Source organism: Idiotropiscis lumnitzeri, chromosome 8 (genome assembly GCF_059441095.1).
Source record: "Idiotropiscis lumnitzeri isolate Australia: NSW breed Sydney's pygmy pipehorse chromosome 8, RoL_Ilum_1.0, whole genome shotgun sequence".
NCBI lineage: Eukaryota > Metazoa > Chordata > Actinopteri > Syngnathiformes > Syngnathidae > Idiotropiscis > Idiotropiscis lumnitzeri.
In genome coordinates, this window is record NC_142398.1 from 10,144,098 (window position 1) to 10,156,991 (window position 12,894).

Here is a 12,894-nt window from a genome sequence, read left to right on the forward strand (position 1 = left end):
TTTTAAAGTCTAGTGCCATTTGCCCGGACAGCGCAACCTGTCAAAATGTTCTTGGGACTTGTTTCTCCAAGGCAACTTAAGAGGTCCCCATCCTGCAACTGTGCTTCCCTTTTTAATTCCAGGTTATTTTCATTCTTGAGGAAAACACATGTGCTGTAGCAGGTGGTGTAGTTCAGTGCTAGAGCATTTGAATGCAGATCAAGAGGTCCCCATTTAAAATCTGGGTACCCCCTTGTCAGATTTTAAAGTCTAGTGCCATTTGCCCGGAAACACAACCTGTCAAAAAGATCTTTGAACTTGTTTCTCCAAGGGAACTTCAGAGGTCCCCTCCTCCTACTGTACTTCACTTTTTAATTCCAGGTTATTTTCATTCTTGAAGAAAACACATATTCATAAGCCGGGGGTGTAGCTCAGTGGTAGAGCATTTGACTGCAGATCAAGAGGTCCCCAGTTCAAATCCGGGTACCCCCTTGTCAGATTTTAAAGTCTAGTGCCATTTGCCTTGACAGCACAACCTGTCAAAAAGATCTTGGGACTTGTTTCTCCAAGGGAACTTCAGAGGTCCCCTCCTCCTACTGTACTTCCCTTTTTAATTCCAGGTTATTTTCATTCTTGAAGAAAACACATGTTCATAAGCCGGGGGTGTAGCTCAGTGGTAGAGCATTTGACTGCAGATCAAGAGGTCCCCAGTTCAAATCTGGGTACCCCCTTGTCAGATTTTAAAGTCTAGTGCCATATTCCCGGACAGCACAAACCTGCCAAAAACATCTTGGAACTTGTTTCTCCAAGGGAACTTAAGAGGTCCACATCTCAAACTGTGCTTCCCTTTTTTATTCCAGGTTATTTTCATTCTTGAAGAAAACACTTCTTCTCAAGCAGGGGGTGTAGCTCAGTGGTAGAGCATTTGACTGCAGATCAAGAGGTCCCCAGTTCAAATCTGGGTACCCCCTTGTCAGGTTTTAAAGTCTAGTGCCATTTGCCCGGACAGCACAACCTGTCAAAAAGTTCTTGGGACTTGTTTCTCCAAGGCAACTTAAGAGGTCCACATCCTGCAACTGTGCTTCCCTTTTTAATTCCAGGTAAGTTTCATTCTTGAGGAAAACACATGTGCTGAAGCAGGGGGTGTAGCTCAGTGGTAGAGCATTTGACTGCAGATCAAGAGGTCCCCAGTTCAAATCCGGGTACCCCCCTTGTCAGATTTTAAAGTCTAGTGCCATTTGCCTTGACAGCACAACCTGTCAAAAAGATCTTGGGACTTGTTTCTCCAAGGGAACTTCAGAGGTCCCCTCCTCCTACTGTACTTCCCTTTTTAATTCCAGGTTATTTTCATTCTTGAAGAAAACACATGTTCATAAGCCGGGGGTGTAGCTCAGTGGTAGAGCATTTGACTGCAGATCAAGAGGTCCCCAGTTCAAATCTGGGTACCCCCTTGTCAGATTTTAAAGTCTAGTGCCATATTCCCGGACAGCACAAACCTGCCAAAAATATCTTGGAACTTGTTTCTCCAAGGGAACTTAAGAGGTCCCCATCTCAAACTGTGCTTCCCTTTTTTATTCCAGGTTATTTTCATTCTTGAAGAAAACACTACTTCTCAAACAGGGGGTGTAGCTCAGTGGTAGAGCATTTGACTGCAGATCAAGAGGTCCCCAGTTCAAATCTGGGTACCCCCTTGTCAGGTTTTAAAGTCTAGTGCCATTTGCCCGGACAGCGCAACCTGTCAAAATGTTCTTGGGACTTGTTTCTCCAAGGCAACTTAAGAGGTCCCCATCCTGCAACTGTGCTTCCCTTTTTAATTCCAGGTTATTTTCATTCTTGAGGAAAACACATGTGCTGTAGCAGGGGGTGTAGTTCAGTGCTAGAGCATTTGAATGCAGATCAAGAGGTCCCCATTTACAATCTGGGTACCCCCTTGTCAGGTTTTAAAGTCTAGTGCCATTTGCCCGGAAACACAACCTGTCAAAAAGATCTTTGAACTTGTTTCTCCAAGGGAACTTCAGAGGTCCCCTCCTCCTACTGTACTTCACTTTTTAATTCCAGGTTATTTTCATTCTTGAAGAAAACACATATTCATGAGCCGGGGGTGTAGCTCAGTGGTAGAGCATTTGACTGCAGATCAAGAGGTCCCCAGTTCAACTCTGGGTACCCCCTTGTCAGTTTTTAAAATCTAGTGCCATATTCCCGGACAGCACAAACCTGCCAAAAACATCTTGGAACTTGTTTCTCCAAGGGAACTTAAGAGGTCCACATCTCAAACTGTGCTTCCCTTTTTTATTCCAGGTTATTTTCATTCTTGAAGAAAACACTTCTTCTCAAGCAGGGGGTGTAGCTCAGTGGTAGAGCATTTGACTGCAGATCAAGAGGTCCCCAGTTCAAATCTGGGTACCCCCTTGTCAGATTTTAAAGTCTAGTGCCATTTGCCCGGAAACACAACCTGTCAAAAAGATCTTTGAACTTGTTTCTCCAAGGGAACTTCAGAGGTCCCCTCCTCCTACTGTACTTCCCTTTTTAATTCCAGGTTATTTTCATTCTTGAAGAAAACACATGTTCATAAGCCGGGGGTGTAGCTCAGTGGTAGAGCATTTGACTGCAGATCAAGAGGTCCCCAGTTCAAATCTGGGTACCCCCTTGTCAGGTTTTAAAGTCTAGTGCCATTTGCCCGGACAGCACAACCTGTCAAAAAGTTCTTGGGACTTGTTTCTCCAAGGCAACTAAAGAGGTCCCCATCCTGCAACTGTGCTTCCCTTTTTAATTCCAGGTTATTTTCATTCTTGAGGAAAACACATGTGCTGTAGCAGGGGGTGTAGCTCAGTGCTAGAGCATTTGAATGCAGATCAAGAGGTCCCCAGTTAAAATCTGGGTACCCCCTTGTCAGATTTTAAAGTCTAGTGCCATTTGCCCGGACAGCACAACCTGTCAAAAAGTTCTTGGGACTTGTTTCTCCAAGGCAACTAAAGAGGTCCACATCCTGCAACTGTGCTTCACTTTTTAATTCCAGGTTAGTTTCATTCTTGAGGAAAACACATGTGCTGAAGCAGGGGGTGTAGCTCAGTGGTAGAGCATTTGACTGCAGATCAAGAGGTCCCCAGTTCAAATCTGGGTACCCCCTTGTCAGGTTTTAAAGTCTAGTGCCATTTGCCCAGACAGCACAACCTGTCAAAAAGTTCTTGGGACTTGTTTCTCCAAGGCAACTAAAGAGGTCCCCATCCTGCAACTGTGCTTCCCTTTTTAATTCCAGGTTATTTTCATTCTTGAGGAAAACACATGTGCTGTAGCAGGGGGTGTAGCTCAGTGCTAGAGCATTTGAATGCAGATCAAGAGGTCCCCAGTTAAAATCTGGGTACCCCCTTGTCAGATTTTAAAGTCTAGTGCCATTTGCCCGGAAACACAACCTGTCAAAAAGATCTTTGAACTTGTTTCTCCAAGGGAACTTCAGAGGTCCCCTCCTCCTACGGTACTTCCCTTTTTAATTCCAGGTTATTTTCATTCTTGAAGAAAACACATGTTCATAAGCCGGGGGTGTAGCTCAGTGGTAGAGCATTTGACTGCAGATCAAGAGGTCCCCAGTTCAAATCTGGGTACCCCCTTGTCAGATTTTAAAGTCTAGTGCCATTTGCCTTGACAGCACAACCTGTCAAAAAGATCTTGGGACTTGTTTCTCCAAGGGAACTTCAGAGGTCCCCTCCTCCTACTGTACTTCCCTTTTTAATTCCAGGTTATTTTCATTCTTGAAGAAAACACATGTTCATAAGCCGGGGGTGTAGCTCAGTGGTAGACCATTTGACTGTAGATCAAGAGGTCCCCAGTTCAAATCTGGGTACCCCCTTGTCTGATTTTAAAGTCTAGTGCCATATTCCCGGACAGCACAAACCTGCCAAAAACATCTTGGAACTTGTTTCTCCAAGGGAACTTAAGAGGTCCCCATCTCAAACTGTGCTTCCCTTTTTTATTCCAGGTTATTTTCATTCTTGAAGAAAACACTTCTTCTCAAGCAGGGGGTGTAGCTCAGTGGTAGAGCATTTGACTGCAGATCAAGAGGTCCCCAGTTCAAATCTGGGTACCCCCTTGTCAGGTTTTAAAGTCTAGTGCCATTTGCCCGGACAGCACAACCTGTCAAAAAGTTCTTGGGACTTGTTTCTCCAAGGCAACTAAAGAGGTCCACATCCTGCAACTGTGCTTCACTTTTTAATTCCAGGTTAGTTTCATTCTTGAGGAAAACACATGTGCTGAAGCAGGGGGTGTAGCTCAGTGGTAGAGCATTTGACTGCAGATCAAGAGGTCCCCAGTTCAAATCTGGGTACCCCCTTGTCAGATTTTAAAGTCTAGTGCCATTTGCCCGGACAGCGCAACCTGTCAAAATGTTCTTGGGACTTGTTTCTCCAAGGCAACTTAAGAGGTCCCCATCCTGCAACTGTGCTTCCCTTTTTAATTCCAGGTTATTTTCATTCTTGAGGAAAACACATGTGCTGTAGCAGGGGGTGTAGTTCAGTGCTAGAGCATTTGAATGCAGATCAAGAGGTCCCCATTTAAAATCTGCGTACCCCCTTGTCAGATTTTAAAGTCTAGTGCCATTTGCCCGGAAACACAACCTGTCAAAAAGATCTTTGAACTTGTTTCTCCAAGGGAACTTCAGAGGTCCCCTCCTCCTACTGTACTTCACTTTTTAATTCCAGGTTATTTTCATTCTTGAAGAAAACACATATTCATAAGCCGGGGGTGTAGCTCAGTGGTAGAGCATTTGACTGCAGATCAAGAGGTCCCCAGTTCAAATCTGGGTACCCCCTTGTCAGATTTTAAAATCAAGTGCCATTTGCCCGGACAGCGTAACCTGTCAAAATGTTCTTGGGACTTGTTTCTCCAAGGCAACTTAAGAGGTCCACATCCTGCAACTGTGCTTCCCTTTTTAATTCCAGGTTAGTTTCATTCTTGAGGAAAACACATGTTCATAAGCCGGGGGTGTAGCTCAGTGGTAGAGCATTTGACTGCAGATCAAGAGGTCCCCAGTTCAAATCTGGGTACCCCCTTGTCAGATTTTAAAGTCTAGTGCCATATTCCCGGACAGCACAAACCTGCCAAAAACATCTTGGAACTTGTTTCTCCAAGGGAACTTAAGAGGTCCACATCTCAAACTGTGCTTCCCTTTTTTATTCCAGGTTATTTTCATTCTTGAAGAAAACACTTCTTCTCAAGCAGGGGGTGTAGCTCAGTGGTAGAGCATTTGACTGCAGATCAAGAGGTCCCCAGTTCAAATCTGGGTACCCCCTTGTCAGGTTTTAAACACTAGTGCCATTTGCCCAGACAGCACAACCTGTCAAAAAGTTCTTGGGACTTGTTTCTCCAAGGCAACTAAAGAGGTCCCCATCCTGCAACTGTGCTTCCCTTTTTAATTCCAGGTTAGTTTCATTCTTGAGGAAAACACATGTGCTGTAGCAGGGGGTGTAGCTCAGTGCTAGAGCATTTGAATGCAGATCAAGAGGTCCCCAGTTAAATTCCGGGTACCCCCTTGTCAGATTTTAAAGTCTAGTGCCATTTGCCCGGAAACACAACCTGTCAAAAAGATCTTTGAACTTGTTTCTCCAAGGGAACTTCAGAGGTCCCCTCCTCCTACTGTACTTCCCTTTTTAATTCCAGGTTATTTTCATTCTTGAAGAAAACACATCTTCTTAAACGGGGGGTGTAGCTCAGTGGTAGAGCATTTGACTGCAGATCAAGAGGTCCCCAGTTCAAATCCGGGTACCCCCTTGTCAGATTTTAAAGTCTAGTGCCATTTGCCTTGACAGCACAACCTGTCAAATAGATCTTGGGACTTGTTTCTCCAAGGGAACTTCAGAGGTCCCCTCCTCCGACTGTATTTCCCTTTTTAATTCCAGGTTATTTTCATTCTTGAGGAAAACACCTCCTCTGAAGCTGGGGGTGTAGCTCAGTGGTAGAGCATTTGACTGCAGATCAAGAGGTCCCCAGTTCAAATCTGGGTACCCCCTTGTCAGATTTTAAAGTCTAGTGCCATATGTCCGGACAGCACAAACCTGTCAAAAACATCTTGGAACTTGTTTCTCCAAGGGAACTTAAGAGGTCCCCATCCTTCAACTGTGCTTCCCTTTTTAATTCCAGGTTATTTTCATTCTTGAGTAAAACGCTTCTTCTCAAGCAGGGGGTGTAGCTCAGTGGTAGAGCATTTGACTGCAGATCAAGAGGTCCCCGGCCCAAATCTGGGTACCCCCTTGTCAGATTTTAAAGTCGAGTGCCATTTGCCCGGACAGCGTAACCTGTCAAAATGTTCTTGGGACTTGTTTCTCCAAGGCAACTTAAGAGGTCCACATCCTGCAACTGTGCTTCCCTTTTTAATTCCAGGTAAGTTTCATTCTTGAGGAAAACACATGTGCTGAAGCAGGGGGTGTAGCTCAGTGGTAGAGCATTTGACTGCAGATCAAGAGGTCCCCAGTTCAAATCTGGGTACCCCCTTGTCAGGTTTTAAAGTCTAGTGCCATTTGCCCAGACAGCACAACCTGTCAAAAAGTTCTTGGGACTTGTTTCTCCAAGGCAACTAAAGAGGTCCCCATCCTGCAACTGTGCTTCACTTTTTAATTCCAGGTTAGTTTCATTCTTGAGGAAAACACATGTGCTGAAGCAGGGGGTGTAGCTCAGTGCTAGAGCATTTGAATGCAGATCAAGAGGTCCCCAGTTAAAATCTGGGTACCCCCTTGTCAGATTTTAAAGTCTAGTGCCATTTGCCCGGAAACACAACCTGTCAAAAAGATCTTTGAACTTGTTTCTCCAAGGGAACTTCAGAGGTCCCCATCCTGCAACTGTGCTTCACTTTTTAATTCCAGGTTAGTTTCATTCTTGAGGAAAACACATGTGCTGAAGCAGGGGGTGTAGCTCAGTGGTAGAGCATTTGACTGCAGATCAAGAGGTCCCCAGTTCAAATCTGGGTATCCCCTTGTCAGGTTTTAAAGTCTAGTGACATTTGCCCGGACAGCACAACCTGTCAAAAAGTTCTTGGGACTTGTTTCTCCAAGGCAACTAAAGAGGTCCACATCCTGCAACTGTGCTTCACTTTTTAATTCCAGGTTAGTTTCATTCTTGAGGAAAACACATGTGCTGAAGCAGGGGGTGTAGCTCAGTGGTAGAGCATTTGACTGCAGATCAAGAGGTCCCCAGTTCAAATCTGGGTACCCCCTTGTCAGGTTTTAAACACTAGTGCCATTTACCCAGACAGCACAACCTGTCAAAAAGTTCTTGGGACTTGTTTCTCCAAGGCAACTAAAGAGGTCCCCATCCTGCAACTGTGCTTCCCTTTTTAATTCCAGGTTAGTTTCATTCTTGAGGAAAACACATGTGCTGTAGCAGGGGGTGTAGCTCAGTGCTAGAGCATTTGAATGCAGATCAAGAGGTCCCCAGTTAAATTCCGGGTACCCCCTTGTCAGATTTTAAAGTCTAGTGCCATTTGCCCGGAAACACAACCTGTCAAAAAGATCTTTGAACTTGTTTCTCCAAGGGAACTTCAGAGGTCCCCTCCTCCTACTGTACTTCCCTTTTTAATTCCAGGTTATTTTCATTCTTGAAGAAAACACATGTTCATAAACCGGGGGTGTAGCTCAGTGGTAGAGCATTTGACTGCAGATCAAGAGGTCCCCAGTTCAAATCCGGGTACCCCCTTGTCAGATTTTAAAGTCTAGTGCCATTTGCCTTGACAGCACAACCTGTCAAAAAGATCTTGGGACTTGTTTCTCCAAGGGAACTTCAGAGGTCCCCTCCTCCTACTGTACTTCCCTTTTTAATTCCAGGTTATATTCATTCTTGAAGAAAACACATGTTCATAAGCAGGGGGTGTAGCTCAGTGGTAGAGCATTTGACTGCAGATCAAGAGGTCCCCAGTTCAAATCTGGGTACCCCCTTGTCTGATTTTAAAGTCTAGTGCCATATTCCCGGACAGCACAAACCTGCCAAAAACATCTTGGAACTTGTTTCTCCAAGGGAACTTAAGAGGTCCCCATCTCAAACTGTGCTTCCCTTTTTAATTCCAGGTTATTTTCATTCTTGAGGAAAACACATCCTCGGAAGCGGGGGGTGTAGCTCAGTGGTAGAGCATTTGACTGCAGATCAAGAGGTCCCCAGTTCAAATCTGGGTACCCCCTTGTCAGGTTTTAAAGTCTAGTGCCATTTGCCCGGACAGCACAACCTGTCAAAAAGTTCTTGGGACTTGTTTCTCCAAGGCAACTTAAGAGGGCCCCATCCTGCAACTGTGCTTCCCTTATTAATTCCAGGTATTTTTCATTCTTGAGGAAAACACATGTGCTGTAGCATGGGGTGTAGCTCAGTGGTAGAGCATTTGACTGCAGATCAAGAGGTCCCCAGTTCAAATCCGGGTACCCCCTTGTCAGATTTTAAAGTCTAGTGCCATTTGCCTTGACAGCACAACCTGTCAAAAAGATCTTGGGACTTATTTCTCCAAGGGAACGTCAGAGGTCCCCTCCTCCTACTGTGCTTCCCTTTTTAATTCCAGGTTATTTTCATTCTTGAGGAAAACACCTGCTCTGAAGCAGGGGGTGTAGCTCAGTGGTAGAGCATTTGACTGCAGATCAAGAGGTCCCCAGTTCAAATCTGGGTACCCCCTTGTCAGATTTTAAAGTCTAGTGCCATATGTCCGGACAGCACAAACCTGTCAAAAACATCTTGGAACTTGTTTCTCCAAGGGAACTTAAGAGGTCCCCATCCTTCAACTGTGCTTCCCTTTATAATTCCAGGTTATTTTCATTCTTGAGGAAAACGCTTCTTCTCAAGCAGGGGGTGTAGCTCAGTGGTAGAGCATTTGACTGAAGATCAAGAGGTCCCCGGCCCAAATCTGGGTACCCCCTTGTCAGGTTTTAAAGTCGAGTGCCATTTGCCCGGACAGCGCAACCTGTCAAAAAGTTCTTGGGACTTGTTTCTCCAAGGCAACTAAAGAGGTCCACATCCTGCAAGTGTGCTTCACTTTTTAATTCCAGGTTAGTTTCATTCTTGAGGAAAACACATGTGCTGAAGCTGGGGGTGTAGCTCAGTGGTGGAGCATTTGACTGCAGATCAAGAGGTCCCCAGTTCAAATCTGGGTACCCCCTTGTCAGGTTTTAAAGTTTAGTGCCATTTGCCCGGACAGCGCAACCTGTCAAAAAGTTCTTGGGACTTGTTTCTCCAAGGCAATTTAAGAGGTCCCCTCCTCCTACTCTGCTTCCCTTTTTAATTCCAGGTTATTTTCATTCTTGAGGAAAACACATGTTCTGAAGCAGGGGGTGTAGCTCAGTGGTGGAGCATTTGACTGCAGATCAAGAGGTCCCCAGTTCAAATCTGGGTACCCCCTTGTCAGATTTTAAAGTCTAGTGCCATTTGCCCGGAAAGCACAACCTGTCAAAAAGATCTTGGGACTTGTTTCTCCAAGGGAACTTCAGAGGTCCCCTCCTCCTACTCTGCTTACCTTTTTAATTCCAGGTTATTTTCATTCTTGAGGAAAACACATGTTCTGAAGCAGGGGGTGTAGCTCAGTGCTAGAGCATTCGACTACAGAACAAGAGGTCCCCAGTTCACCTCTGGTTTCCCCCTTGTCAGGTATGTGTAGTCTTGTGTCAGGTTTGTTGGGATGGCACACAGATGTTCACTCACATATAGATCTCACAATGTTTAAACATGTCACACATGTGCTGACATCCATGTTCCACGCCAACCCCACAATTGCTACCTCATTGTGCCCTTTTTATATTTAGCAACAACGTTCCACTTCCTCTTCTGTTGATGCTGGGAAAAACCTCAACAATACATCGTGATTCAGACCTTCCTCTCTTTCCCTCTGCCCACTGCATCACCTGCCTGCTTTTCTTTTCTTCCCATCTGCCTCAGATTGACACAAAACTTCTTCATTCACTCTGTTGTTGATATTTGACAAAAGTTTAACTTACAGCGTAGATACAGCCCATTGATTAGAACTTGTAATGCCTAAAGTAGAATAATTCAATGTCAAAGTTTCGTCGTTACCTACTCTTTGTTATCAATAAATTTGATAAATTGCAGGCACACGAATACAATGAAAAAAACAACAGAATATTAGATACTGTATTTCTGGATTGAAATAAAAATAAAATAAAATAACTGTAATCACATGTTAATCCCAACCTTCCTCTTTTTTAAGATTTTTTTGTCAGTTTTCAATCGTAAAACAAATTTCTATTTATTTTAGATATTTGCCAGAAGCAATCATGTCTTAACTCTTGCTTTGTACAATAACATCAACAGGGATCTTTGGACAAAATGCAACTTAAGAGTCTAGTTAAACTAAGCTGTTTTAAGACAAAGCTTAACAAACACTTTGACGGTTTATTTGTCAATGCTTCGTCATGCTGACCGAATCGTGCTTGTTGGCTGGCTGAGCGCGCTTCACTCACAGTTTCTGAACACAGCTGGTTACTATTTGCTTAACTCTGACTAACTGAATGCCACAATTGACTAATGTTATCAATTTGACAGATCGTTGTTCAAAGTGCCATTTATTAATATGGATGAGCCTAGCAGACAACAAGGTTAGACGTGCAGCCAATCAGCTCACAGGATAAATCCACTCGAGCTCTCATTGGTCGATCTTGCGGCCGGGAATCAACCACGTGCCTTATATGAGTGCCCATGGGTATTTACAAAGACTCCAAATTCATTTATTTCTTCTAAACATCAATTTTCCGCAATATGGCTGTGGATATCGCTGTAAATTTTCCTTTTATTTTCTTTTTTTTTTTTTTTATGAATAATTTGGAAAAATCTGCAAAACACTGAAGTGAAGCGCAAAGTGGAGAAGAATTGCTGTCTTTTAAATAAATCAGAGATTGCATTCATCTTTCACACAGTTTGTTTAAACTTAATACAGGGTCAACTTAGTATTTTTGATTTTTAACAAACTTAATTTAATTTTGTGGAACCAGTTGGCAAGGAATGAATTGAGGTCCAATTTTTTCCGAGAGAGTCTTGACTGTCAGTGACAGAAACAACCATCTTCCATTTGTCTACATCAAAAACCAAACATTTACTGAGAACCACCAACTTCAAATATGTTCCTGTGCTTGTTCGTGTTAAAGTGCTGTGCAAGGTTTCCCGATATCGTGCGAAAAGAGTGGCAGAGGTGTGTTAAAGTCTATGACCTGAGTTTGAACTCCACTGGGACTTGCAGCGCCTGTGTACAGACGAGACGACGACAAGGCGAGGAGGAAAGACATGCGCTGTAATTGCTAATTAGATCAGGCTATCAGACAGGAAGTTAATTAACACTCTCACTGGTTGAAAGAAAGAATGGGAAAGTGGTGACAGGAGATGAGAAGATATAGAGAGGAAGAGAGAAAGAGAAAGGGAGAGAGTGGGAACACAGGTGAAAACGGTTAATCAAATAAGAAGAAAATGAGAGGCGTGCTTGACTTGGACTTCAAAAGGCTGATAAGCAAACCCAATATGAGCCTCTTTAAACTAAATCGGACTTGTCTGAGACTGTCTGGACCAAGTTGAAGTTCACTCACTCACTCTGTCACACGTGCATACACTTTGCCTCTGGTCTTGTGAAAACCAGTTTCAGCCTGTTTGTGTTTGAGACTGATTGGTTTTGTCTCAAACAGTATAAAGTGGAAATACTCAATTGTGTAAGTACTGTACAGTGAATTTGTTGGTCTGTTTTGGGTATACTATATAAAAAAAATCTAGAATAGTGGCTCAAAAAGTCTCAGGAAGTCTGTGACCGAATTCACAGGATGCGTCCTCAAAAGGCAGCCTGACATTAACCTATCGTGAGACACGACCGCATGTGATTTCCAAAGTCAAGAAAGACAATTCGCCTGCTGGTTCCTTCTACGCCTTCAAATTCTCCTCATGTAGCCTCCATGGACTGCATAAACTGTGCGGAATTTGGACAGGCTTGATGTGAAATTCGCACCGGAAGTGACGTCATGCGGTCAAAAATGTGGCCTTCGGATGACCCGGTCTGTGAATTTGGACGCAGCCCCAGTCTGCCATTTTGGGTCAACGCAACTCTCTTCTTGGGGCCCTTATACTATAATGAAACATTTGAAACTATAATAACAACAATTAAGCGGCACGGAGGGTGACTGGTTAGCATGTCCATCTCACAGTTCATTGGTGGAGGGTCCGAATCTGGCTTCGGCCTTCCTGTGTGCCCCAAAACCAGATTCACTGGTCAAATCGAAATTGGGAAGACATGTCTATCAAAATAAGACACAGTAAAGTGTCTTATGGAGCCCTAGCCAAACTTGAACGGGAAGTCAGCCAGTTTGGTTTGAATCAGCCATTTTGGGCAAATTCCCAGGTTCGTATTTCCTACTTGTAGGAAATCCACTGAAATGAGCATAGTGTGTGATATCTTTAACGCAGATGTCTAATTTTTTTTTTTTTGACAGTGCCATATAATGGAGGCGTCAAAGTGCATCCTGTCAAGAATTTGCCATGAGAAAAGAAATTTGTTGCTCGTTGCTTGAGCTGTTATTATGTATTTAATTTGCAGTAATGTCAAATAGCAATGTATCATATCGAGAGCATGCGTAAACCTGGAATGTGTGAAAGCTATCACACACTATGCTTACAGTGAGGTAAAAGGTTCGCATTTACTCCAGCTGTTTGTGTCATCCAGGAATAGCAGCACAGGGAGGCCTGCTTCCTCCGTTCTGCACTAGCGGGGCGGAAGAATTCACCATGAACCTTGACCTCCACGGTGACCCGAACTGTCGTGACCCCAAAACGGAGACAGTGAGCTTCCTGGAAAACAGTCTCAGGCCACTTTGGTAAACTAAGAATTTGTCCTCTGAGTGTCGCCTCACTTGGTACAACAACACTTTGACTTGTTTTTTTTCTCATGGAGGACGGCACTTTGCAAACCACACA

General features: G+C 44.0%; 30 non-coding genes across 30 annotated transcripts; all 30 read left to right on the forward strand.

The window, feature by feature from the left end:
- Nucleotides 1-399: 399 nt before the first annotated feature.
- Nucleotides 400-471, forward strand: trnac-gca (transfer RNA cysteine (anticodon GCA)). The gene has a single exon. It is a non-coding gene; the product is annotated as a tRNA-Cys (tRNA).
- Nucleotides 472-638: 167 nt separating this feature from the next.
- On the forward strand, nucleotides 639-710 carry trnac-gca (transfer RNA cysteine (anticodon GCA)). Its single transcript has one exon. It is a non-coding gene; the product is annotated as a tRNA-Cys (tRNA).
- Nucleotides 711-878: 168 nt separating this feature from the next.
- Nucleotides 879-950, forward strand: trnac-gca (transfer RNA cysteine (anticodon GCA)). Its single transcript has one exon. It is a non-coding gene; the product is annotated as a tRNA-Cys (tRNA).
- A 168-nt stretch (nucleotides 951-1,118) lies between these two features.
- On the forward strand, nucleotides 1,119-1,190 carry trnac-gca (transfer RNA cysteine (anticodon GCA)). Its single transcript has one exon. It is a non-coding gene; the product is annotated as a tRNA-Cys (tRNA).
- Nucleotides 1,191-1,358: 168 nt separating this feature from the next.
- trnac-gca (transfer RNA cysteine (anticodon GCA)) lies at nucleotides 1,359-1,430 on the forward strand. The gene has a single exon. It is a non-coding gene; the product is annotated as a tRNA-Cys (tRNA).
- Nucleotides 1,431-1,598: 168 nt separating this feature from the next.
- trnac-gca (transfer RNA cysteine (anticodon GCA)) lies at nucleotides 1,599-1,670 on the forward strand. Its single transcript has one exon. It is a non-coding gene; the product is annotated as a tRNA-Cys (tRNA).
- Nucleotides 1,671-2,076: 406 nt separating this feature from the next.
- On the forward strand, nucleotides 2,077-2,148 carry trnac-gca (transfer RNA cysteine (anticodon GCA)). The gene has a single exon. It is a non-coding gene; the product is annotated as a tRNA-Cys (tRNA).
- A 168-nt stretch (nucleotides 2,149-2,316) lies between these two features.
- trnac-gca (transfer RNA cysteine (anticodon GCA)) lies at nucleotides 2,317-2,388 on the forward strand. The gene has a single exon. It is a non-coding gene; the product is annotated as a tRNA-Cys (tRNA).
- Nucleotides 2,389-2,554: 166 nt separating this feature from the next.
- On the forward strand, nucleotides 2,555-2,626 carry trnac-gca (transfer RNA cysteine (anticodon GCA)). The gene has a single exon. It is a non-coding gene; the product is annotated as a tRNA-Cys (tRNA).
- Nucleotides 2,627-3,034: 408 nt separating this feature from the next.
- On the forward strand, nucleotides 3,035-3,106 carry trnac-gca (transfer RNA cysteine (anticodon GCA)). The gene has a single exon. It is a non-coding gene; the product is annotated as a tRNA-Cys (tRNA).
- Nucleotides 3,107-3,512: 406 nt separating this feature from the next.
- Nucleotides 3,513-3,584, forward strand: trnac-gca (transfer RNA cysteine (anticodon GCA)). The gene has a single exon. It is a non-coding gene; the product is annotated as a tRNA-Cys (tRNA).
- A 167-nt stretch (nucleotides 3,585-3,751) lies between these two features.
- Nucleotides 3,752-3,823, forward strand: trnay-gua (transfer RNA tyrosine (anticodon GUA)). Its single transcript has one exon. It is a non-coding gene; the product is annotated as a tRNA-Tyr (tRNA).
- Nucleotides 3,824-3,991: 168 nt separating this feature from the next.
- Nucleotides 3,992-4,063, forward strand: trnac-gca (transfer RNA cysteine (anticodon GCA)). The gene has a single exon. It is a non-coding gene; the product is annotated as a tRNA-Cys (tRNA).
- Nucleotides 4,064-4,231: 168 nt separating this feature from the next.
- On the forward strand, nucleotides 4,232-4,303 carry trnac-gca (transfer RNA cysteine (anticodon GCA)). The gene has a single exon. It is a non-coding gene; the product is annotated as a tRNA-Cys (tRNA).
- A 406-nt stretch (nucleotides 4,304-4,709) lies between these two features.
- On the forward strand, nucleotides 4,710-4,781 carry trnac-gca (transfer RNA cysteine (anticodon GCA)). The gene has a single exon. It is a non-coding gene; the product is annotated as a tRNA-Cys (tRNA).
- Nucleotides 4,782-4,949: 168 nt separating this feature from the next.
- trnac-gca (transfer RNA cysteine (anticodon GCA)) lies at nucleotides 4,950-5,021 on the forward strand. The gene has a single exon. It is a non-coding gene; the product is annotated as a tRNA-Cys (tRNA).
- A 168-nt stretch (nucleotides 5,022-5,189) lies between these two features.
- Nucleotides 5,190-5,261, forward strand: trnac-gca (transfer RNA cysteine (anticodon GCA)). The gene has a single exon. It is a non-coding gene; the product is annotated as a tRNA-Cys (tRNA).
- Nucleotides 5,262-5,667: 406 nt separating this feature from the next.
- Nucleotides 5,668-5,739, forward strand: trnac-gca (transfer RNA cysteine (anticodon GCA)). Its single transcript has one exon. It is a non-coding gene; the product is annotated as a tRNA-Cys (tRNA).
- Nucleotides 5,740-5,906: 167 nt separating this feature from the next.
- trnac-gca (transfer RNA cysteine (anticodon GCA)) lies at nucleotides 5,907-5,978 on the forward strand. Its single transcript has one exon. It is a non-coding gene; the product is annotated as a tRNA-Cys (tRNA).
- Nucleotides 5,979-6,147: 169 nt separating this feature from the next.
- Nucleotides 6,148-6,219, forward strand: trnac-gca (transfer RNA cysteine (anticodon GCA)). The gene has a single exon. It is a non-coding gene; the product is annotated as a tRNA-Cys (tRNA).
- A 168-nt stretch (nucleotides 6,220-6,387) lies between these two features.
- On the forward strand, nucleotides 6,388-6,459 carry trnac-gca (transfer RNA cysteine (anticodon GCA)). The gene has a single exon. It is a non-coding gene; the product is annotated as a tRNA-Cys (tRNA).
- A 407-nt stretch (nucleotides 6,460-6,866) lies between these two features.
- Nucleotides 6,867-6,938, forward strand: trnac-gca (transfer RNA cysteine (anticodon GCA)). Its single transcript has one exon. It is a non-coding gene; the product is annotated as a tRNA-Cys (tRNA).
- Nucleotides 6,939-7,106: 168 nt separating this feature from the next.
- trnac-gca (transfer RNA cysteine (anticodon GCA)) lies at nucleotides 7,107-7,178 on the forward strand. Its single transcript has one exon. It is a non-coding gene; the product is annotated as a tRNA-Cys (tRNA).
- Nucleotides 7,179-7,584: 406 nt separating this feature from the next.
- On the forward strand, nucleotides 7,585-7,656 carry trnac-gca (transfer RNA cysteine (anticodon GCA)). The gene has a single exon. It is a non-coding gene; the product is annotated as a tRNA-Cys (tRNA).
- Nucleotides 7,657-7,823: 167 nt separating this feature from the next.
- trnac-gca (transfer RNA cysteine (anticodon GCA)) lies at nucleotides 7,824-7,895 on the forward strand. The gene has a single exon. It is a non-coding gene; the product is annotated as a tRNA-Cys (tRNA).
- Nucleotides 7,896-8,063: 168 nt separating this feature from the next.
- trnac-gca (transfer RNA cysteine (anticodon GCA)) lies at nucleotides 8,064-8,135 on the forward strand. Its single transcript has one exon. It is a non-coding gene; the product is annotated as a tRNA-Cys (tRNA).
- Nucleotides 8,136-8,303: 168 nt separating this feature from the next.
- Nucleotides 8,304-8,375, forward strand: trnac-gca (transfer RNA cysteine (anticodon GCA)). Its single transcript has one exon. It is a non-coding gene; the product is annotated as a tRNA-Cys (tRNA).
- Nucleotides 8,376-8,542: 167 nt separating this feature from the next.
- On the forward strand, nucleotides 8,543-8,614 carry trnac-gca (transfer RNA cysteine (anticodon GCA)). Its single transcript has one exon. It is a non-coding gene; the product is annotated as a tRNA-Cys (tRNA).
- Nucleotides 8,615-9,023: 409 nt separating this feature from the next.
- trnac-gca (transfer RNA cysteine (anticodon GCA)) lies at nucleotides 9,024-9,095 on the forward strand. The gene has a single exon. It is a non-coding gene; the product is annotated as a tRNA-Cys (tRNA).
- Nucleotides 9,096-9,262: 167 nt separating this feature from the next.
- trnac-gca (transfer RNA cysteine (anticodon GCA)) lies at nucleotides 9,263-9,334 on the forward strand. Its single transcript has one exon. It is a non-coding gene; the product is annotated as a tRNA-Cys (tRNA).
- Nucleotides 9,335-12,894: the final 3,560 nt, after the last annotated feature.